Genomic DNA, 23,185 nt, shown 5'->3' with positions numbered 1-23,185 from the left:
TCAGGAAATGTTTTATGTCACTCCTGAAAGGAGATCTCCTAATAAAAGCAGCCCTGATGCTAATTGAGACAATGGAGATGAGAGAGCATGGAGCCCCCGGGGAAAGATGCCAACAGTAACTGTGGTCACAGTAAAGCTTGTCTGCTCTGGACACAGCCCAGAGAAGAGGGTCTGGCGCTGACGATGGGGAGCCTGGAAGGAGCTGGGAGCCCCAGTGGCACTGACTTGCCGAGTGACCCTGGGGAGGTCACATAAGGACTCCTCCCTCCCCACCCACCTCCAGCAGCCACAATGGCCTGCAACCTCCTTCGGGGTCAGAAGGTCAAAGGCCATGGGCAGGCCAAGTACTCTGCAGGGGAAGAAGAGGCTCTGGGTTTAGCTACGCCGCGCGGGAGCCTGGGAGGCATTCAGATACTCCATCTGCACAGGCATGAGTTACAGATTCACCACTTTCCTGCAGGAGCCGGGCCAGAGGGGGGCCCCAGGGCCCAGTGCTCACCCCTGACCTTGCCACCTGGCAGGCAGCTTTCATTCCTCCTGGGCAGAGGTTCAGGGCCCAGGGATGAGGGCAGCCCCCTCCTGCCTCTCAGGAGCTGACCATCCCTGTGCAGGACAGACGGTGGCAAGTCTGTGGGGTCATTCAGAGGTGGATTGGGGGAAGGTGAGGACAGGAGACTCACAGCCCTGCAGGAATCACCCTGGGCTATTTCTTCATGTAGGGCAGCCCATCTAAGCCTCATAGCAAACCACAGTGGCCCCATTTTGCAGATGAGGAAACTGAGGTCGGAGGGATATGCCCAAGTCACACAGCAGGAGAGTGGTAGAGCTGAGGCTTGAACCCAGGCCTCCTGGCTCCAGAGCTGGTGGCTTGCCCAGCCTCACACTGAAGCTCTTTACAAGTGGGCATCTCCCCTCTAGCCCCTGTGCCCCATCACTCATCTCTACGTCCCTGTTGTGCTGATTCCCATACCCCAGACTAAGGAACCCCTTCATCAGCCTCCTCTGGGAAGCTCATTAAAGATGCAGGTTCCTGGACCCCATCCACAGCTGCTGTATCAGCATCTCTGGCGCTAGGGGGCCTGAACCTGCAGTTTCGTAAAAACTTCCCTGGGGAGTTATGTCCAAGGAGTACTGCCCCAAGCCCTAAGTGCCACTCTCTCTGTGCCTTTGGGCCTGGGGGGCAGACACCGTGTTAAATGCTTTACATCTAGTGATTCAGCCAAACCTCACTGCAACCTATGAGGTCTCCACCATTATGTCCCCATTCTATGTCCCTAGAGAGTTGACCTCAGTGCCTGGCATATAGGTGTCACTCAAAACACACCTCTTGACGAACTCGCTTCATATATGTGAACTCATTTAAGGCCCAACAGGAGTATGAAGTGGATTTAGTTCCCATTTCACAGAAAGGGAGACTGAGGCTCAGAGAGGTTAAGCGATTGGAAGAGATAGGGTCAGGATTCAACAGGGCCAGAGCTGGCTGGTTTGCAGAGCACTGTCCAGGGCAAACTGGGCTCTCTCCCTCCCCCCGCGCACTGAGTGGCAGCAAGGGCTGGGCGAAGGGAGAATTGATCCTATGGCCCAGTGGCTTTGCTGAGGCCTGAGGCCAGGAGCCACAGGGTGCCAGCTGGGCAAGGAGTCCAGTTGAACCCAGAGAGGCTATTTTCATGTCCCGTGTGTGCTCAGAAGCTGTAACTGCGCTGTCTGCTTCCATCACTGGTTTATCCCCCAGAACGCCCCCAACCCAAGCTAGAAGCACTGGAGGCAGGGCGGCCTGAGTCCCTGCCACAGGGTCTCCCTCCAGGCCTGACCTGGTTGTGCCTGACCTCTGGGGAGGGGCGCTGTCCACTGCCCTGTGCTGAGCGGCTCACCTGATCAGAAGGTCCCTTCTCCTGAGCTGAACTCCGCCGCCTGGTGGTTCCCCTTGAAGATCCCAGCTCCACATCCAGGGACGACACAGAACAAGCGGAATCACCCACCCGACAGCCTTCACACAGCATCAACCACGGCAATAGCGCCGGCAACAAGAGCTATTTACTGAGTGCTCACCACCTACCAGGCGCCACACAAAGGGATTCACTCGGATCATCTCATGACAACCTGTGAGGTGGGGGCAGTTACTGACCAACTGTGCACATGGGGACTGAGGCTCATTGAGGCAGAAGATCCTGCAACATGAGTGCTCGAGAAATAGTTCGCTCGCCCCCTTTCCCCTCCCTTGCATCCTGCTGAAACCTTGCTGGTGGCCCTTTCTGAACTCTGCTAAAATCCTAGAATAGCCCTCAGGCTGTCAATTCAACCAAATCTGTAACCTCATCCACCCCTGGATTCTCTTCACGTGAAATAATGTATGTCATTATGATGCGAGCCACTTTGATTGGGGTTTTATTGATTTGGAGTCTGAGCAATATTATAGACACAAGTTTCACGATAATGCAAAGGGCTGACATGACTGTTAGAAGAGATTATCAATGAAGTAGACACAGAGCCAGGAGACGGAGACACCGGGGTAATTCTGACCTCTTGCGCCAATGCCCCCTGCTGTCTGCATTCCCTTTCACAGCTCTCCGAGCACATTTTGCTCTGGACAACCCCACTCACCCTTTACAGGTGATGCTCAGAGAGGTGAGGTCACCTAAGGTGACTCAGCTAGTGAGGGGCAGAGCCTGGGAGTGGACCCACTTTGGTGACAAATAGGGAGCATTTCCCTGCACCATGGTCCTCAACTGGGCCCATATTGCTGGTCCAATTAGATCGGTTCAGTCTAATTGTGTGGATTACAGAATGACAATGCCAGTTGAATGCACTCATCAGACAAGCCCCTGCTTCTCCCTTAAATAAGAGAAAGTGAGAGGTGGAAACTGAGGCAAATGCTTTTGGACAAGAGGGCAGTGGCTCCTACTTTAAGAGTCAGTAGGAAAATTGGAAGGGGGAGATGGTGATGCCTTCATTACCCCAACTATTAATATTACATCATTCGTGGTCACTGACCACAGGCCATGGTACAGGTGAGGTGGACTAAACTTCTACCCAAGCCCCTAGCCAGCTGTAAGCCCACCCCTTCCCTCTATTCGAGAGAGCATGGGAACACAAGGGAACAGGCAAGGGAGACAGAGTTAATGCTGCTCCCAAGATCACCCACTCAGACCTTCCTGGAATGGGTTGAGCGGTTTCCCCAAATAGGAAGTGCTTTGGCTCTCTGTGTCCTGAAAGGATTGATCTTTCCCTGTTTATGCTGAGGCTCAAAGGGCCAAGTTTAATCCAGAGAAGCCTTTACACTTGGTTATTAGACAAGAGTGAGGTCAACAAGGGCTAATGGGGACTCTTTCCATCCAGGCACATGGTCACTGCAGCCGCCAAGAAAAGGGTGTTCGCAGCCAAGGTCTGTCCGGGACTCGGGCCTCAACACCAGCGGCGGGAACCAGGGGCGTCACCGCAGCCAGTGTTCTGCTCTGGATTCTTTCTTTCCCTCACAGACTGCAGTGAATCTGGCTCTGACATAAGCGAATCCAGATGTGTGGGAGCGCAGTTGGTTGAAGACAGCAAAAGAATCGCAGTGGCCTCAGCTCTCTCCGGAAGTGGAGGATGTTTTAGGAGACTGCCTGACTAGGGCTCACACTTCCCTGTTCAAATGCCTCCAAAGGCTTCCTGCAGCCCTGACTGGAGAGACAGCCTGGGCCAGTGTTGCCCCAGCCCCACCTTACCCCGCTCCCCTCACTTTATCTGCTCCAGCCACATTTGCCTCCTGGTCATGCTAACCTGCCCACCCCAGAGCCTTTGCACATGCTGTTCTTTTTGCCTAGAATGATTTTTTCTTCCCACTTACCTGAGAAACTCGCATTCATCACTTGCTCAAGACAGCCTTCCCTGACCCTTTACTAGAGCTATAACTGTACATAGATGATTTACTTTTTATACTGTCTGCTCCCACTGTAGTCTAAGCTCCAGGAGGGCAGGAACCATATCTGATTCTTCTCTCTCTTGTATCCCCAACCCCTAGCACAGATCCTGTCACAGAGCAAGTAGCCAGTAAGTACTGAGTGAGTGAGTGAGTGAGTGTGTGAATAAACAAGGAGTTTCAGCAGTGGTCACCATAGCTGTATAAGGCTCTGTCAGTGTAAACGTTACCTAATTATCCAAATGTTCAGGGGGGTCTCCCTAGTTTGAGGGATCCCAGAGCTAAGCGATGATCCAGAAGGCGCTTTGAGAGATCCAAATTAAGGCAACAAAAGAACCACGCGTCAGTGTCAAGTTTGAGAAACATGGAGTGGAAAGCAGGTCTTGGGGGAGGGAAAGAAGGTGGAGAGGACAGAATGGACCCAGCTCCTTCCTCTCCCACTACCAGCTCCACCCCAACTCCCAGAAACACCCCTCATCGACATGCCTGAGTGGGACGGGTCTGCCAGTGCCCCCCAGCATATTCTCCCATCTTCCTTTAATAACTGAACCTCAAATTTCGGCTTTGTCCCTGGCTGCTCAGACTACATCCCCCAAGGCTAAGAAAACCTTTGCCTCAGCCCATTACTGCCGCCTTGACTCGGACACAGTCAGCCCACAGAACAAGGGAAAGGGAAGGAAGGAAAATGTATGGCACCACTGATGGGGATGATAGTTATGAATGGGTGGATGTCCAGCCACACACCCATCGCACCCGCCGATTGAAGCCTCGGGCAGGCAGGCTCAGGGGCCGAGTGTCCTCCTCACTGCAGGGCTCGCTCTGGCCCCCAACACCAGTCCTAGTGGAGTCATCAAATAAATCCAACATTAAGAAAAGGGGGGACTCAGCAGACACTTTCCTGAAATTCAATGGTAATAAAAGAGAAAAATGAACCCGCTCGCTCTAGACAACCAGTGCCAGAAAAGTAATTATCCCACTTTCTGGTCTTCTGCGAGGATGCCGGTGGCAGAGGCACCTGCCCAGGTAATTCATCAGCCTCAGGTTTATGGACTCCCTGGGAGCCTAATGTACAAAGACTCCTCTCCAGCTCACTTGAAACCATGCTATGTACATTTTGTCAAGATTATTGCTCTTCTCTGCCATCCCTGAGTGGGGAGGCAGCCACCATAATGGGTGGCACAAGTGAATATCGATTTGCCAGCACCAACCCTGAAGAAAAATCACTACAAATGAGCCAGTTGTTGCCAACTGCCCAAGCCCTCCGCCGTGGAGGGCCGTGGTTTCCCCGTGAGTCACTAAGCTGCCGCTGTCACACCAGGCAGACAGAGAGCCCAGCTGCGTGATCATAGGGGAATAAGGTGTTGTATAGAAAGTACCTCAGTTTCCTCATCTGTGGAATGGGAATCACAGCACGTGCTGATGAGGGCTCTCATCTTCTTTATTGCTTAAAAGAGTTTTTAAGATGAGCATATATTTCTTTTGTATGGAGAAAACTAAGCACAACGAAACATAGATAAAATGAGGGTGTAGTACATACCCCCCCGATATGCAGTGAGAGCTGAATTAGATGATACTCACGGCGCCCACCGCACAGGGCTGGGCAGGTGCTAAGCGCACAATGCCTGGGGCTGCCAGGCCGCTCTGATGACTGTGGCGGATGCTGGATGTGCCTGTCGCAAATCAAGGCTATTGGCAGGGTGCTGCCTTTGACACTGGACAGGGAGGGTGACTTCTCTGATTCATCCATCAAATAAGAAAGACACTGGCTTCCAGCCTAGAGGCAGGGACATGGACTGCAGACCTTCTCATGCCATTTCCAGTCCCTGAAACCCCTGTCTGAGTCAACGAGGGGTTGGTGACCTTTGATGTCAACCCTTCAGGAGAACAAGACATGACCGCCGGGGTCTCTTCACTTTTCCATGGTCCAAAGCCTTCACTCACCTGATCACTCATTCATCCATTCAGGTGCCCAGAAGCACTTATTTAACACTTTATAAGCCATACCCTGGTCCTCCGGGAGCTCTAAGCCTGGTGGGTGAGGAATACAGGAGCAGGAGAGTCTGGTGCAGTCGGGAGGGCTGGCTGCAGGGATGTGTGGGACCTGGGGGAGCTCCGAGCAGGGCTTGTGTGAATCTGCCTGGGGAGGTCGGGCAAGCTTCACAGAGTGACATTGAACTAAGTGGAGGCGGGGAGTTTGTTGGGATGTCATGGTGGGAAGGGCACACCAGACAGAGGGAACAGCATGTGCAGAGGTTCAGAGGCTGGGAAGCATTTGGCCTGTTCAAGGAGGAGCACACGGTCTGGAATGGCTGGAGGATGGGCTGTAACTTTAAGGGGTGGAGCAGAGGTGAGAGATGAGGCTGGAGAGGCTGGTGCCTGGCAGACAGTTATGTCACCTCTCAGAGCCTCAGTTTCCTCATCTGTAAAATAAAGGCAATAACAGCTCCATCTTCATAGAGTTAAATGAGAAGCATAGCATTGTGCGAAGCACACAGTAGGCCCTCATAGTTGGTCCCCATCACTGGTCTGACAGGTATTGAGCTCCCCCTCAGCTCCTCTCAGGTCCTCCCTCTGGCTGCCCTGTCTCCCCATCCTGGAACCCACCCCTGCTTGTGCCCCAGGCCTGATGTCGCCCCAAGGTTCTGAGTAGTTCTAGCCCAGCTCCAGGCTAGGCCACAAGCTCAGCACCTGGCACAGGGCGGGCATTTGTGCACGTGGGTGAGCAGTCCTGTCGGGACAGCGTCCTCCTCCCACTGCCCAGAGCTGCCCATGCCTCAGCCACTGCCCTTTTCTGTGGCCAACCCCACCCCCTGCCCTCCCACACCACACCCCTCTCCCCGCCCAGGGCACCATCCCAGCCTGCAGCCCTGCTCATGGTTCCTGGGACCCACATATGGGATCTGCTACATCCCAAAGGCCCCTATGAAGGGCACACCCATGAGATCCACTTCCTGTGGCTCTCACCTTTCTAAACTCTCTTGTCTGACAGGACAGCCTTGTCATCTCTCTGGGGCCTCCAATGTTAACTGTACTCTGAGCTGCAATCAGCTGGTCTGGGCTTGGGGAAACCTGGGTCTTCTGAAGGCAGGCTGGGGGCACAGACATGCCAAAGTGAAGCCCTCCTGATTTCCTGATTCTGCCCGGTCTTAGAATGAGGTCATTTCCAGGAAAAAGAAACTGAGAGAAAGAATTAACAGCCAGACTGGTAAAACTAAAACATAAACATATGGCCATTCACAATAACATCATAAATAAGAAAATACTTAGGAATACATTTAACAAATGAAGGGCAAGATTGTGCACTGAACACTATGAAACATGGCTGAGATCAATTAAAGAACATCTAAATAAATGGAGAGATATTTCATGTTCATGGGCTACAAGACTCCATATTGTCAAGTTGGCAATTCTCCCCAAGTGGACCTACATATTAAATGCAATCCTTATAAAAATCTCAGCAAGCTTTTTTTTTAATAGAAATTGACAAACTGACTCTAAAATTTATATGGAAATTCTAAGGACAGAGAATAGACCAAACTATTCGGAAAAAGAACGAAGTTGGAGGACTGATACTACCTGACCTTGAAACATATTATAAAGCCATAATAATCAAGATAGTGTGGCATTGGTGCAAGATAGATATATAGATCAAAGAAAAGAAACTGAGTCCTAAAGTAAGCCATTAAATTTTTTTTTTTTTCAGTACGCGGGCCTCTCACTGTTGTGGCCTCTCCCACTGCGGAGCACAGACTCCAGACGTGCAAGCTCAGCGGCCATGGCTCATGGGCCCAGCCGCTCCACAGCATGTGGGATCTTCCCAGACCGAGGCACGAACCCGTGTCCCCCCGCATCAGCAGGCGGACTCTCAACCGCTGCGCCACCAGGGAAGCCCTAGTAAGCCATTAAATTTATGGTGAATTGTTTTTTAACTAAGGTCCAAAGACAATTCAATGTCTTGTTGAATTGTCAAGGCATGTTTGACCATTTGTTCAAACTTGTCAACTAATGATGCTGGGGCAGTTGGCTACCCACGTGAACTTAAACCCTCACCTCATTCCATACACAAAAATTAACCCCAAATGGATTAAAGACTTAAATATAAGAGCTAAAACCATAAAACTCCCAGAAGAAAACAAAGGAATACATCTTCATGACGTTGTGTTAGGCGAAGAATTTTTCGCCTTTTTGGAAGAGACCAAAAAGAAGATCTATAAAAGAAAAAAAAATCAGCAAATTTACTTTATCAAAATTTTAAAAATTTGTTTCAAAGGACACCATTCAGAAAATGAAAAGACAAGCCCACAGACTGGGAGGAAATATTTGTAAATCGCATACTGATTAAGGTATTGTATCCAAAATATATCAAGAACACTTATAATTCAATAATAATAAGACAAACAACTCAATTTAAAAATAGGCTAAAGACTTGTGTAGACATTTCACCAAAGAAAATATATGGACGGCTAATTAGCTCATAAAAACATGCTTAACATATTCAACTAGTGAGATTAGTCATTAGGTAAATGCAAACTAAAACCAGCAGTGAGATACCAATTCACACCCACTTAAAGAAGTAGAGAGGGCTTCCCTGGTGGCGCGGTGGTTGAGAGTCCGCCTGCCGATGCAGGGGACACGGGTTCGTGCCCCGGTCCGGGAAGATCCCACATGCCGCGGAGCGGCTGGGCCCGTGAGCCATGGCCGCTGAGCCTGCGCGTCCGGAGCCTGTGCTCCACAACGAGAGAGGCCACAGCAGTGAGAGGCCCGCGTACCGCAAAAAAAAAAAAAAAAAAAAAAAAAAAAAAAAAGAAGTAGAGAAATAGAAACTCTCTCATACTGCAGGTAGAAATGTAAAATAGTATAATTACTCTCGGGAAACAGTATGGCAGTTTCTTAAAAAGCTAAACATAAACTTACCATAATACCCAGCAATTCCATTCCCAGGAATCTCCCTAAAAGAAATAAAAAACCTATGTTCACAAAAAGATTCAGATGCAGACGTTCACAGCAGCATTATTCATGACAACCAAAATGCAGAACAGCCCAAACGTCCATCAAATTTGAGTGGATACATAAATGTGCGTATCCATCCAGTGGATACCACTCAGCAATAAAAAGGAAGAGCTACTGACACATATTACACATGAATGACCTCGAATATATTATGCAAAGAAGCCAGATGCAAAAGACTACATACAGTAAGACTCCCTTTATATGAAGAGTCCACAAAAGGCAAACTTACAGAGACAGAAATCAGACCTCGAATGCCTGGGACATTATGTGTGTTTGGAGGGGAGGGGAAGGTGGGGATTAACTGTAAGCAATCATATCTTTAGAAGGGGAAAACAGTGACAGCCCTTGCTGAACCAGAATTACTATCAAAATTCAAAAAGCTGATCATCGTTTAGCCACAAGCCAATCCTATTTAAATCAGGACTGTCCAACAGAAATATTCTAGCAGCCATTCATCATCTGAATTCTGGTATATGAGATCAGTTTAGATACGGTATGCATAAAAAGGCCATAGACATTTCTGTGCCGTAATAAATAGGGCAGTAGCCATCTGTTACTCATTAGTAGCTTTTCTGAGAGAAGTTACTAAGTCTACGCTTTCTGCCTTCTTAATGCCAGTGAAGATTACTTTTGTTCCAGGGATGTACTACTTAGGATTCTCCAAATAGTCCCCAGTGATGCCTTTGTTCTTTTATTTTTTTTTTGATAATTTCTTCTTTATTTGTTGGCTGTAACTCTTCTACAAGGAAGAAACCTCTGTTCAGCTGTTTGTTTACTCTGAATTACAATTTTCACAGGAATGGCAGGAGACACACACGATTCTGCTTACTTTAGCAATGTTTAAATCAGAACCTCAACAGATTTCTCTTTTTTTTTTGGTATGCGGGCCTCTCACTGCTGTGGCCTCTCCCGTTGCGGAGCACAGGCTCCGGACGCGCAGGCTCAGCGGCCATGGCTCACGGGCCCAGCCACTCTGCGGCATGTGAGATCTTCCTAGACCGGGGCACGAACCCGCGTCCCCTGCATCGGCAGGTGGACTCTCAACCACTGCGCCACCAGGGAAGCCCCATGCCTTTGTTCTTGATGACATCTGTGTAAGAGAATCCAGGGTCCTGAACTGTTTTTCGCCCAAATAGAGCATGGAGGTTTGGTCCAGTCTTGTGCTTGCCTCCCTTTTCCACGGTAGGGCACTGGACACACTGCTGAAAAATCGTCTTGCCCCTCTCCACATCACCCACTTTGAAATTGTTCCTTTGTCATATGTGATACGAAAGTTCCAATACAAGTTGGATGTCCACTTTCTCCGCAACTCTTGAAGTTTACTAAAAATCACTGAATCATATTCTTAAAATGGGTGAATTTTATTATAACTTATATGTCAATAAAACTATTTAAAAGAAACAACTACATGAGAATGCCCCACAGAGCTGGCTAAATGAGGAAGACAATAGGTGATGAACACAGTTCTCTGCCAGCTCCCATTTCCTTCTGAGAAAAGAAGAGGGAGCTGGAGAGTGGTCTTAGTGTTTTGGACCAGTCTTAGCAGGAACAACTCCCACAACTCTTAGAATAAAGGCCCAACTCCATCCTGGCCAGGCCTTGCCCTCTCCAGCATCAGTTCCCAACACTCTTCAATGCCTTATGTCCTCCCCAAATACACTGGCCTTCTTTCAAGACTTAATATTGATGTAGTCCTTCTCACCTCAGGGCCCCTGCATGTGCTATCACCCCTACAGAAACACATTTCACTTTCTGCCTAGGTACCTTCTACTCAATCTTGAGACCTCAGCTCCATTGTCTCTTCCTTGCGGAAGCCTTCCTTGATTTCCTGAGCTTGGTCAAATTCCTCTATGAATTGGTATCATAGACCCTTTCTCCCTATATAATTTATCCCAGTAGCAACTTTTTATTTATTTGTGATATCATGACTCATGTTAGACCAGTCACCATGAAGATAGGAAACATGTCTAATTTGCTCACCATTGTATCCCAGGGCCCAGCACAGTGCCTGCCACATAGTAGATGCTCAGTTAATTGTTAATGACTTGCTGAAAGTTAAAATTCCAAACTTCTTAAGATCAGGGGGTTGTAGTATTCAAAACTTCTGTCATTTTGAGATATGACAACTCAATACATTATGCAATTATTATGTTCCTGAAACATTTCATGTGCCAGAGAGCAAAAAAATCTACAAAAAACTAGTAAAACCTGACCTTGAAGTTTATGGTTTCATCATTTAAGGAGCTTTTTTCTCTTCTCTAGCCAGGCTGAACAAGAAAACAGGAGAGAATGTACAAATTACCAATATCAGAAATGAAAAAATGGTCATCAGTACTGATCCCATGGACATCAAAAAGATACTAAGGGAATAATAAGGGAACAACTTTATGCACACAAATTTGATAACTTAGCTGAAATGGACCAGCTCCTTGAAAGACACAAACTACCAACACTCACAGAAAGGCAAATAGATAACCTGCATAGCCCTTCAGCTATTAAAGAAATCAAATCAATAATTCTTTTAAAGTCTTCCAAAAAAGCAAACAACAGATGGTTTTGCTGGTGAATTCTACCAAACATTTAAAGAAGAAATATTGCCAATTCTCTACAAACTTTTCCAAAAAATAGAAACAGAGGGAACACATCTTAATTCATCCTATGAAGTCAATAGTATCCCAATACCTAAAAAAAAGACATTATAACAAAAGAAAAGTACAGATCAATATCTCTTACGAACAGACACAAAAATTATCAAGAAAGTATTAGCGAATCAAATCTGACAACATATAACAAGGATGAATATGTCAAACAAGTGGATTTTATTCCAGGTTTATGGGCTAGAAGACTCTGTATTGTCAAGAACTGTTAACATTTGAAAATGCAAGGATAGTTCAACATTTGAAAATCAGTCAGTGTAATCCACCATAGCAAAAGGCTAAAGAAGAAAAATCATATCAATTGATGCAGTAAAAGCATTTAACAAAATCTAATACCTATTCATCATCATTCAAAAAAAAACAAACACAGAAACCTCTCAGCAAACTAGGAATAGAGGAAAACTTATTCAACACAATAAAGAACATCTACAAAAAACCTACAGCCAACATCATATCAATACTTAATCATGAGATTAGGATCAAGAATAAAGTAAGGATATCTTCTTTCTTATCACTCCTATTCAACATCATACTGGAAATCCTAACTAGTGCAATGAGACATGAAAAAAAATTAAAAGCGTATATATCACTGTCTTCATTCATAGTTGGCATGGTTTTTTACAGAAAATCACCAAAATTCTGCAAAAAAAAAAAACCTAAAATAAGTATAGCAAGGCCACAGGATACAAGGTTAATATACAAAAGTCTGTTGCTTTTCTACATACCAGCAATGAACAAATGGAATTTGAATTTTTTAAATATCACTTACAATAGCACCAAAAAACCAAAGAACTTAGGTATATATATAACAAAATATGTTCAGGATCTATATACTAAAAAACAGAGATAAAAGAAATTTTTGCAGGTCTAAGTAGAAGAGACAGTCCATATTCATGAACTGAGGTTCAATATTGTTAAGACATCAATTCTTTTCAACTTGACATATAGACTCAATGCAATACCAGTCAAAATCCCAGTAAGTTATTTTGTAGATATCAACAAGCTGATTTATGTGGAAATATAATACTGAAAAAGAACAGAGTTGGAAGACTCACATTATCCAATTTCAAGATTAACTATAAAGCTACAGTTTTCAAGACAATGAAAGTTAGACACTTAGATCAGTGGAACAGAATAGAGAGCCCCAAAATAGACCCACATAAAAATAGTCAACTGGTTTTTTACAAAAGGGCGTGGCAAGTCAATGGAAAAATAATAGTGTTTGCAACAAATGGTGCTGGAATAATTGTATAACTATTTGCAAAAACAAATGAACCCAGGCACAGACCTTAACATCTTTCACAAAAATTAACACAAAATTGATCATAGACCTAAATGTAAAATGCAAACTATAAAATTTCTAGAAGAAAACATAGGAGAAAATCTAGGTGACTTTGGCAGCTGTTCCCCCTGCCATCCCTCAGCTACCCTTCTGTGTATAGTTATGCCCCTTCTGGCTGCCCCACCAGCCTGAGAGATGTTGAAGATAAACACAGCCAGACATTAGTTACAGCAGTGAAAACAGAATTTATTCAATAACTACTGACACTAAGGGCAAGAGCTGAGCTCTACCCCAATCTGTGCAGAGGTGATTGAGTGTTTTAAAGGGAGAATGATGAGGAAGAGAGGCAATGGCAGGGTCTCGAGCAGAGTCAGGAAAGTGAAAAATTACAAAGAGTGGGAAGGAAGATTGGTCCACGTAAAACCCATCTGGGTTTGCTAAGTGGCACTCACTGAGTTAGGCTCCTGCCCTCCCATGAAGGTTGGGAGACAGCAGCCATATCTTCAGGTGTTGGCTGGAAGAAACAAAACTTCTTTGGGCATCCTTGAGCTTCGTCAGGCAGGCTCTTTAAGAGGGGCTAAGGACATCCTAGGGATGTGGCCTTGAGCTGTTAGAAACTGTTAGTGTTTTGTTCAATTCTTTAGAGCTAAGGTTAGGCTTAGTCAAACGGAGGGTTCAGAGGAACCAGGCTAGTGTCCAATCAAGGAAAGAATTTTTGTCAGAAACCAGGGGCATTTATTCATTGTTTTGTTACATTTCCTGTGGCATCAGCTGCCCAGGTAAGTTCTTCTTAAAAGCCTTCTCTGTAAGAGAGTTGACAGTGTCAGTTTCCCTTGGAACATGGATCTTATTCATCTCTGTCCCCCCACAGTGCCAAGCACAGCACCCAGCTCTTAGTAAGAACATGGGAAAATACTGGTTGAATTGGACAGAACTTGAAACAGAAATTGAGAAGGTTTTTAAGGGTTGCATTGGAGCATAAAAGAAACGGGTTTATAAATCAAAATCATTTTCTGTAGCTCTCTGGAGAGTGTAGCATTTCAAGGAAGGCTCTGGAAATCTTTTTCGTAAAGCGTGGAATTGCTTTCTATTAGAAATAGTTCTTGCTTGTAAGGGTGTTTCACACACACGCATGAGCTTGCGTGCACAAATTATAGAGATAATATATGATTTTTGGTAGAAAGAAAGAGAGGGAGAAGAAGGAGGTAGGTAGGAAGAAAGAAAGGGAAGAAGGGAGGCTGGAGGCCAGGAAGGTAGGGAGGAAGGAATGAATAGACACCTGGATGTATAAGCTTAGAGTTCAGGGAGAGGTCCAGGTTGAGATGTACATTTGGGAGCCATCAGCATATGAATGGCATGTAAAGGCCACAAGTCTGGTGAAGTCCCCAAGGGGGTGAGGGAGGATAAGGAGAAGAGAACCAACGGCAGAACTCTAGAATAACTCAAGGGTTACAGGTTGAGAAGCCAAGAAAGAACGAGCAAAGGAGATGGAGGAGGAGTAACCAGGGAAGCAGGGAAAACCAAGAGAGGGTGGGATCCCAGAGCGGAGAGGAGGGAAGGTTTGAGAGCCATGAGCAACTATTCCAAATACTGATAGGTCAAATGTCATTGAAAGTTGACCATTGGATTTATCGGTGCATAGGTAATTGATGACCTTGACAAGGGCAGTTACGGTGGAGTATGAAGGGATGAAATCCAATTCGAGTGCAGTGAAAAGAAACTAGGAGGAGGGGAATTAAAGATAGTAATAATCGTGACTTTTGTTTTATTGTAAAGGGAAACAAAAGTAGCAGAAGAGGTTGAATATTGACTTGTTTTTATTTGGGGAGGATTAGAGAATTAATGGTGTGTTTGTACACTAATTGGAATGATCCAGAAGAGATGGGGACATTACTGATGTAGGCAAAAAGGGAAGGGATCTCAGGCACAAATGGCTTGGATAAGGGACATAGAGTTCATGTAATGAGAGGGCCTCAATGCATGAGGAATTTTCCTGAGAGTCTCCCACACAGGCACATATCCTTCCAGATACTCACTTATCTGTATACAAACCAAGATGATTAGAATCTTTATAATGCTATTTGTATTTTTCATCAGTCTACTTTCTTTATTCAAAAACACATCATGGGGCTTCCCTGGTGGCGCAGTGGTTGAGAGTCCGCCTGCCGATGCAGGGGACACGGGTTCGTGTCCCGGTCCGGGAAGATCCCGCGTGCCGTGGAGCGGCTGGGCCCGTGAGCCATGGCCGCTGAGCCTGCGAGTCCGGAGCCTGTGCTCTGCAGCGGGAAAGGCCGCAACAGTGAGAGGCCCGCATACAGCAAAAAACCAAACCAAAACAAAACAAAAACACATCATGGACATTCTCCCAAGTCAGATCATAGAGGCCAAATTCAATCATTTTAATGGCTGCTCCGTACTCAGTGGTATGGATGTGCCATAATTTAAGTAACCAGTCTCCTACTGATAGACATTTAGATTTCTCCAATTTTGCTATTACAAATAACATTGTAGTGAAGGTCCTTACATAGCTTTGTACTCTAGCGTATTTCAGAATGATCAACTCCTAGCAGTTAAATTGCTGAGACAAAGGACATGTGCATTTTGAATTTTATTTTATTTTTTATTTATTTATTTATTTTCTTTTTTTTTTTTTGCGGTACGCGGGCCTCTCACTCTTGTGGCCTCTCCCGTTGCGGAGCACAGGCTCCGGACGTGCAGGCTCAGCGGCCATGACTCACGGGCCCAGCCGCTCCGCGGCATGTGGGATCCTCCCAGACGGGGGCACGAACCCATGTTCCCTGCAGTGGCAGGCGGACTCTCAATCACTGCGCCACCAGGGAAGCCCTGCATTTTGAATTTTGATGGACACTACCCAACTGTCTTCCGCTAAGGTTACCCCAGTGAATATCCCACCAGCAGGGTGTGAGAGAGGGAGTGTAACGCCAGGGGGTTGGTCTGAGTTTGGACTTTCCACAGCAGACCTGCTCAAGGTAGTTCAGGCTGAAAGCATGTCTGTGTCAGAACCAGAAGCGATAAACAATTGGCCTCTCATCTTCAGCCTGCAGGAATGTGCTGACCCCAGCTGGTCTGGGGAGCTGGAGAAGCGGAGAATTGGGATGGCGAGAGAGGAGAGAGCAGACAACGCGGGGCCGGAGGGCAGATCTGGGGAGCTGCAGGGAGCCGCGCTCTAGCCTGTTTCCTCAGGCCACTCCTGTGGGGTCCCAGGCAAGTGGCTCAGCCTCTCACTGCCTGATCACAACAAACATGCTTGTGTGGATCCAGGGAGGTAGCAAACATGAAAATGAGTTTGTAAATGTTGGGGCAGAGACGGCAGGCTGCCCACCAATAGTCACCCTCCTCTTCTTTCCTCCTGACACGATCCCTATTTTGTCCAGGACAACAATTTCCCCTACTTAAAAACATTACATTTCCCATCCTTCTGCAGGCTGTCACGTGACACAGCTCCCGCCAATGAGACGGGGCAGAGGTGGCTGTGGGGCATTCTGGGAAATTCCCTGGAAGGGCAGGGGCCTCTGGCTTCTCCCAGAGGACCGCCAGCTGCCCAGCCTGAAAGGGGGCCCAGGTGGAGGAGCCACGCTGTGACCCCAAGGGCGTCCGCACACCCTGAGGACACTGAGGGGAGATACAGGAGGAAGCTGGCCAGATGGTATCTTGGAGCTGCTGGGCTTTCACCACCTCCCAGCCCAGTGATTCACTGAGTGAATCCCGCCTCACTGAGTGAGAAAAATAACCCCTGACTTGTCTAGAGCTCCACTGATCAGGTTCCAGTTACTCTCAGGAAGGCCAGTCCCAGCTGTACAAGTGGCAGTGTGCAGGGTGACAGGGTACCAGACTGGACTCCAGGCACACGGGCCCAACCCCCATCACCACTGACCAGCTGTGTGAGGGAGCCCGGAGGGCTGGGCCCCTCTGAGCCCCATTATTTCATCTATAACCAGGGCAACAGTTACAGGGACTCCAGCCTTGCAGGGATCAAGGAGGGTAAGTGACACAAACTCTTTAAAGGCTTCTGTCCTGAGACACAGGGGGTTGGCCCTGACCTCTGACTGCTGGCAGCTGACCTTGGACAACCCCCAACTGCTTTCTGGCCCTCATTTGTTTCATGTTTAACACACCTTGCAAAGTGTGATACTGTTTAAGGGAGAGAAGTTGTCCGTGTGTAAATATGTGGCTGGTTGATAGTCCCCATCAGAGGCCACAAGAAGGGCAGCTCAGGGCTCATGCAACCAGCAAGGCCAGCGGGGTGGTGGGAAAGCATCGGACTGGGAGCCAGGAGCCCTTCTACCCGGATCGCTCTGCCTGCCTTGGAATGCCCCTCCTCTTCTGAGCCTAAGTTTGCCTCCTATAAAATGCAGGGTTTTGGCTAGATGACCATGAAGAGTCTCACCATTTTTCATACTCTTGGAGTTAATTTTTCTGCTTTCACAGACCTGCAGGGAGGCAGGGTGAGGTGGCAGAGGTTGGGGTCAGCTACCAATCAGGAGTGTGAAACGTGAAGAGCCCCAGGATCCTCTGAGAGAGTCTCCAGCAGGGCGCAGCTGGGTGTATCTACTGAGACACCGGCCCATGCTGGGGGGTTGGGGGCAGGGAGGTGGTGAGGGACCCGTTTTTCCACTCACCCAAGGCAGGATGTACTCTAGCCCATGTAGGCTGACCTGCCTGGTTTGCGTGAGAGCCAGGCTTGCCTTGCACCGCGTGGCCTTGCACCCCTTGCACCGCGTTCACTGTAATTCAGCAGCACCTCTGAGGAGATGGGCACCGGCTGGACCGACCTGTCTGGGAAGACCTGAGTCTTCTACTAATGAACCATGTGACCCTGAGGGAGTCACTTAACGTTTCTGGGTCTGTTGCCTCATCTCTAAACACAAGGATGTCAGACCAGGTGCTTTTGAAGATCCTTCCAACACTAAAATATAGGATTCTGGATTTAGGATAATAGTACTCACACTCTAATTAGACTATTGGGAAGATGAATTAAGATCAGCCATGCTTCAAGGATATTAGGCTTTTCTCCCACTATTCCTCTTGATTTTATGCATTAGCTATTCTTGCCCTCTACCCTAACCCAGTGGAGGATATCTGTAGGCTGTTGCCATCCAGTATCCTGTCACCCTTTTACTAGTAAAGCTGTAATTTCCCCCAGAATTTCCCCCTCCCCTACTCTCAGCCCATCCCAGGCTTAGGCTGGATCAACCCCTCCTCCAGATTGCAGGATCTTTCTTGATTGGATTAAGCCAATCACCACATTCCTTCCCACTGACCCAGATCAGTTCAGGGATAGGTGTGTGACCCTTGGAGCCAATGGGAATCGGCCCAGGACTTTTGATTAGTTGTTGAGGAAGCTCTCTCTTCTCTGCTGGACTCCAGTCTGGATGGAAAACCATCTGGCCTCCAAGAAGTGAGATCTGAGCATGGCCTTGCATGGGGGAGAGACGTTAAAAGATGGAGAACATCCTGGTGGCATCATTTGAGCCCCTGCAACAAGGTGGAACTAAATAAAGGTTCATCCCTGAGCTTGTCAGTGGCATAAAACCAATAAATCCCTTCTGAGCCCAAGCCAGGTTTACGCACTGAGGTTCCTGTCACAGGAGATGAAAGAGCCTAATGGCTGCCTCCCCTCCAGCATCTAAGTCTCCAAGCTGAGACCAGCATAAAACTTTGCCATGTCAGCCTCTCCCCCAGGGGTGTGAGTCAGGTTCATCTCCCGCTGCCCCTTCTCCCCGTTCTCTTCCCTCCCAAGGAGGAAGCTGCAGAAACCACCCCGTAATGGCATCTCCAAGGGCGAGGGCACATTATCCCCAGATTTTAATGAACCGAGCAGCTTTGTCACTGCCAGACCTGCATCACGCAGCGACCGTGAGGGCTGCTGACTCACCCTGTGGGTTCCTGGTGCTGACTGGCCTTCTGGCAGGAGGCGGGTTTGAGCTGGGAAGCTACGGGTCATATTTAAGGTGGGGGTTGGACGGGAGCATTCACATAGAACTCTTTAGAGTCAAGGCTCTGGGAGGGCTCTTAGAAGCGCCTTGTTCTGCAGATGTGCAGAGAGGTCATGTGACTTGCCTCAGGTCACACAGTGATCTGGAGACTGAGTTGGGCCCAGAACCCAGATCTCGCTGTTCTGAGTCCAGTTGCTCCTTTCACTCTGCCATGGCTTCTTCCCAGGATGAGATCTGTTTCCTCCCCGGGTCCTAAGCAGCCCCTCTCATAGAATCCTTGCTATCTCCCAGAGCCTACACTACACTGAACACCCCCAGTTATTCCATCAGCGGTCCCTGCGTCGGTGGGTACAGAGGGGATATGGATGGGTACCGCAGGGTCTGCTGCACTCATTCCCAGGGCCTGAGCTGAGCTCTGGGCTCAGGCACTGCCCCTCTTCTCAGATCTTATGCATGCCCTTCTTCACCCCGAGTCAGGATCTCCCCTCACCACCGGCTCCTGGGCCCCACAGAGGGTGGAGCTCCACCTGCCTGCAGGACACACCCTTGCTCTGTTTTGTTGCTGGAAGGCCTGGGCTGACCTTGCTGGCCATCTCTAACCTGCCCCAGTTTCTCTAAATGCTGTCTGGCCTCCTATCAGCCATGGCTGGGGCTGCCTCCAAAATGCTGCTGTCTCTTTGAGCAGGAAAGTCTATTGCCCACATCCCTGAGTCTCCATGTCTGGTCGGCCTCCATGTAGACCCACTCTCCCACTGCCCAGTGGTGCCCAGAGCCTCCGCAGACCATCAGTGGCGGGACAGGGAGGGCTGGAGGCCAGGGCTCCCCATCACCACTCACCCAGCTCAGCAAGTCATCTGGCACCCAATTCAAGTCAACAGCCACTTATCTGAGCAGCTACTGTGTGCAGACAGCGTGCTCAGAGCTTCCCACAGCCCCTCCTGTGACCCCCGCAAGTGCCCTGTGGAGGAGGGTTCATCAGCTCCACCTGCCAAGTGGGGAAACTGAGGACCTGCCCCAAGGTCACCTGCCTAACCCTAAGACACCCTGAAGGGGATGCACACACATTCCCTCCCTCCCACTGCCCCTGCAGGGATGTGGTTTTCTGTAACCTCCAGGTACAACCCACTCTGCAGTCTCCCTTCTTACATCCTCGGCCATTGTTTACCTGGACTCATCCCATGGATCTCGCTGGGTAAATGTCAGAGACTGTCTCCTGGAACCAGAGGCCAGGACCAAGTGACCAGCAGACCCCACAGCCCTGCTCTGGCGAGGGCCTTCTTCAACCACAGTCACCAGGGTGCTGCATCTGCCAACAGTCACAGGAGGGCTTGTTGTCAGAACTGATTTGTGAGGGTTGGAAGGCTTCGGATGAAGATCTCTGCTGTGGGCCCGCTGGACTCAGGTCAAAAATCCAAGGCCATCATCAGCTGTTTGGGTGAAACATGATGACTGTCGTGAAATTTTAATTAAACTCTTACTGGCATGAATAATTGAGCATGACGGTCAGGTGCACTGACTTCCTCAGGCCCGCTCTGGAAGGAGAGCAGGGGCAACCTCGGTGTCAGGTGCAGGGCTCTGGGGGAATCTGCAGATGCCCCAGGTGCTGAGGGGGCAGCGAGCGACAGGACTTTCACCCTCACCGGCCCCAGGAGCTGCCCCCATTATCTCTCACCTCAGGGGAGTCATTTTTCCCTGTTTCCTGCTCTGCTTGGCCCAGCAGGAAGCGGCAGGTGAGAGGAGCAGATGGGAGGAAGAGACGGAAAAGCCAGAGGTGTTGAGGGTTGCGGTCTGGATTGCAGCTGAACCTCAGGTATAAATCGCGATTACCCAGCTTGCTAGCTGTGCTATCTTTAGCAACTCACTGTACCTCTCTGAGCTTCAATTTCCTTATCTGAAAAATAAGGACCATAACTCCAATCATTTTAGAAATACTGATTCTTTTCTCCTGACCCACTCCTCCCTGCTCAGCCCACAGCCCCGAAGCCCTTCTCCTGCTCCCACACCAGCAACCCTCAGCTGACTAACAGTATTGAGATGGACACCTGGTCCACACTGGCCAAGTCAGCAGATCTCCCCTCTTGGGAATCTCAATTTGGAACATGGAGACGGAGTCATTAAACTGTGGCAGCCGGCTGGAAGAGGGGTAGCTCAGGGCAGGTAGGGGCCACCATTTTGGTGTGGCCACAGTGGGTCAGAGTGGGCAGAGGAGGCCCCACCCCCGGCCGTACCACGTAAACACACATACTCATGAATGAGTACAAGTGAAAAGTGGGGAAATCTGAGTAAGGTGGGTGGGTTGTATCAATGTCAGTCTCCTGATTGTGATATAGTCCTGCAGTTTTAGAGGATGTTACCATTGGGGGGAACTGGACAAAGGGTACACAAGATCTCTCTCATTCCTTTCTTTTTTTAAAATTCAGCTAAATATCAATTCCCCTACAGGATGATGAATGCTTGCCCAGCTGGGGGCTGTGGTAGGATCCATCTGGCCAGTGTCACCTGATAGTGTGGGCAGGGCTCCCGTTAGATCCAGGGAGGAAGGAGCTTACCTGGGTTGCCTTCTGTGGCCAGGTTGGGACTAATAGAGAAACTGGGCCTGGGTCTCCTTCTTCTGTGGGTGGGTGGGATCTGAGACATCCTGCCGCCGTGTTGTTCCTCCAGTCCTGGGGCCCTTAACCCGTCTGCCTTCCTCTGTCCACTTTACAGAGTGCTCCTTTGGTCCTCTTGTCATTTCCAGCAACGATAGTTATGCTTAGTGGGGAAGAACAGGGAAAGACCTCTGTATTATTTCTTATAACTTCACAGGGCTCTTCAATTACCTGCCCCCACAAAAAGGTTAACTTTGGAAACAACCTAAGCGCCCATCATCGGATGAATGGATAAAGAAGATGTGGCACATATACACAATGGAATATTACTCAGCCTTAAAAAGAAATGAAATTGAGCTATTTGTAATGAGATGGATAGACCTAGAGTCTGTCATACAGAGTGAAGTAAGTCAGAAAGAAAAAGACAAATACCGTATGCTAACACATATATATGGAATTTAAGGGAAAAAAATGTCATGAAGAACCTAGGGGTAAGACAGGAATAAAGACGCAGACCTACTGGAGAACGGACTTGAGGATATGGGGAGGGGGAAGGGTGAGTTTTGACAGGGCGAGAGAGTCATGGACATATACACACTAACAAACGTAGTAAGGTAGATAGCTAGGGGGAAGCAGCCGCAAGGCACAGGGATATTAGCTCGGGGCTTTGTGACAGCATGGAGGGGTGGGATGGGGAGAGTGGGAGGGAGGGAGACGCAAGAGGGAAGACATATGGGAACATATGTATATGTATAGCTGATTCACTTTGTTATAAAGCAGAAACTAACACACCATTGTAAAGCAATTATACCCCAATAAAGATGTTTAAAAAAAAAAAAAAAGAAAAGAAATTATATGCCAGAAAAAATAAATAAATAAATAAGACTAATACCACCAATCTCATTGCATCATTGTGAAAATTAAGTAAATTAGCATATGCAAAGAAGTTAGACCATGCCTGGCATGCAGGGGTGCAAGACAGATATTCATTCTTCTCCAAGAATTTAGGAATGTTATGTTTCTAAAGTTTTTTTGAAGTTCAAAATATAATTTTCCCTAAAACTCTGTTATAGACTGGGGTTGGACCAAAAGTCCTAACGGCTTCTACCACTACTAACCATGAAAACAAGGCTTCTTTGGGGAAATGTAGTGCAAACGCCAGACACCAACAACACATTCTCCCTTCCCTGGGCCATTCCCAAGAAATGGGGGAAAAAATTGTATGGGTACCCTAAGCAGAGAGAGCAAAGCAGAGTGAGACCAGGCTCTGTAGACATAAGAAGTCAGAGTCAGGGTCGACGGAGACCAGGAGCATGAATGTGCCTCCGATTCACGTCCCTTTAGAACACCAGTGATACCGCCCACGGTCGGTTGGGGGCTTACTGTGCACCAGGCTGTGTGTGCACCACCTCATTAATTCTCACCACCACTCTCCAAGGAAGGGACTGTGTTAACCTGTTTCACAGCTGAGGAAACTGACACTGAGAAGTTAAGGAATGGAACTTCCCAAGGTCATAGCTTGTATCTAAATCCCAGACCTGTGGCGACTCCACCCCTGGCCCCTGACCACTGCCCTCACTGCCCCTCTACTCCTGGGTGTCCATTTGTATGGCTTTTAGGGCTCATGTCCTCAACCCCCCTGTGAGGGAAGAGCTGTTTAAATCACTGTCCCCCATCTACAGATGAGGAAACTGAGGCCCAGAGAGGGAAGGCAACTTGCCCAAGGTCACACAGCAGGGAGTTGGGGGATCCCCATGTACCTAACTCCTCCTCTAGGGCTACCTTGCCTACCC

At 48.2% G+C, this 23,185-nt stretch overlaps 1 pseudogene; it reads right to left on the bottom strand.

The window, feature by feature from the left end:
• Positions 1–9,461: 9,461 nt before the first annotated feature.
• LOC116755095 overlaps positions 9,462–23,185 on the bottom strand; it is a 33,574-nt pseudogene continuing 19,850 nt past the window's right edge.

Source organism: Phocoena sinus, chromosome 1 (assembly GCF_008692025.1).
Source record: "Phocoena sinus isolate mPhoSin1 chromosome 1, mPhoSin1.pri, whole genome shotgun sequence".
Taxonomy (NCBI): Eukaryota; Metazoa; Chordata; class Mammalia; order Artiodactyla; family Phocoenidae; genus Phocoena; species Phocoena sinus.
The sequence above is the reverse complement of the archived record's forward strand: the minus strand, read 5'-3'. Positions and strand labels throughout refer to the sequence as shown.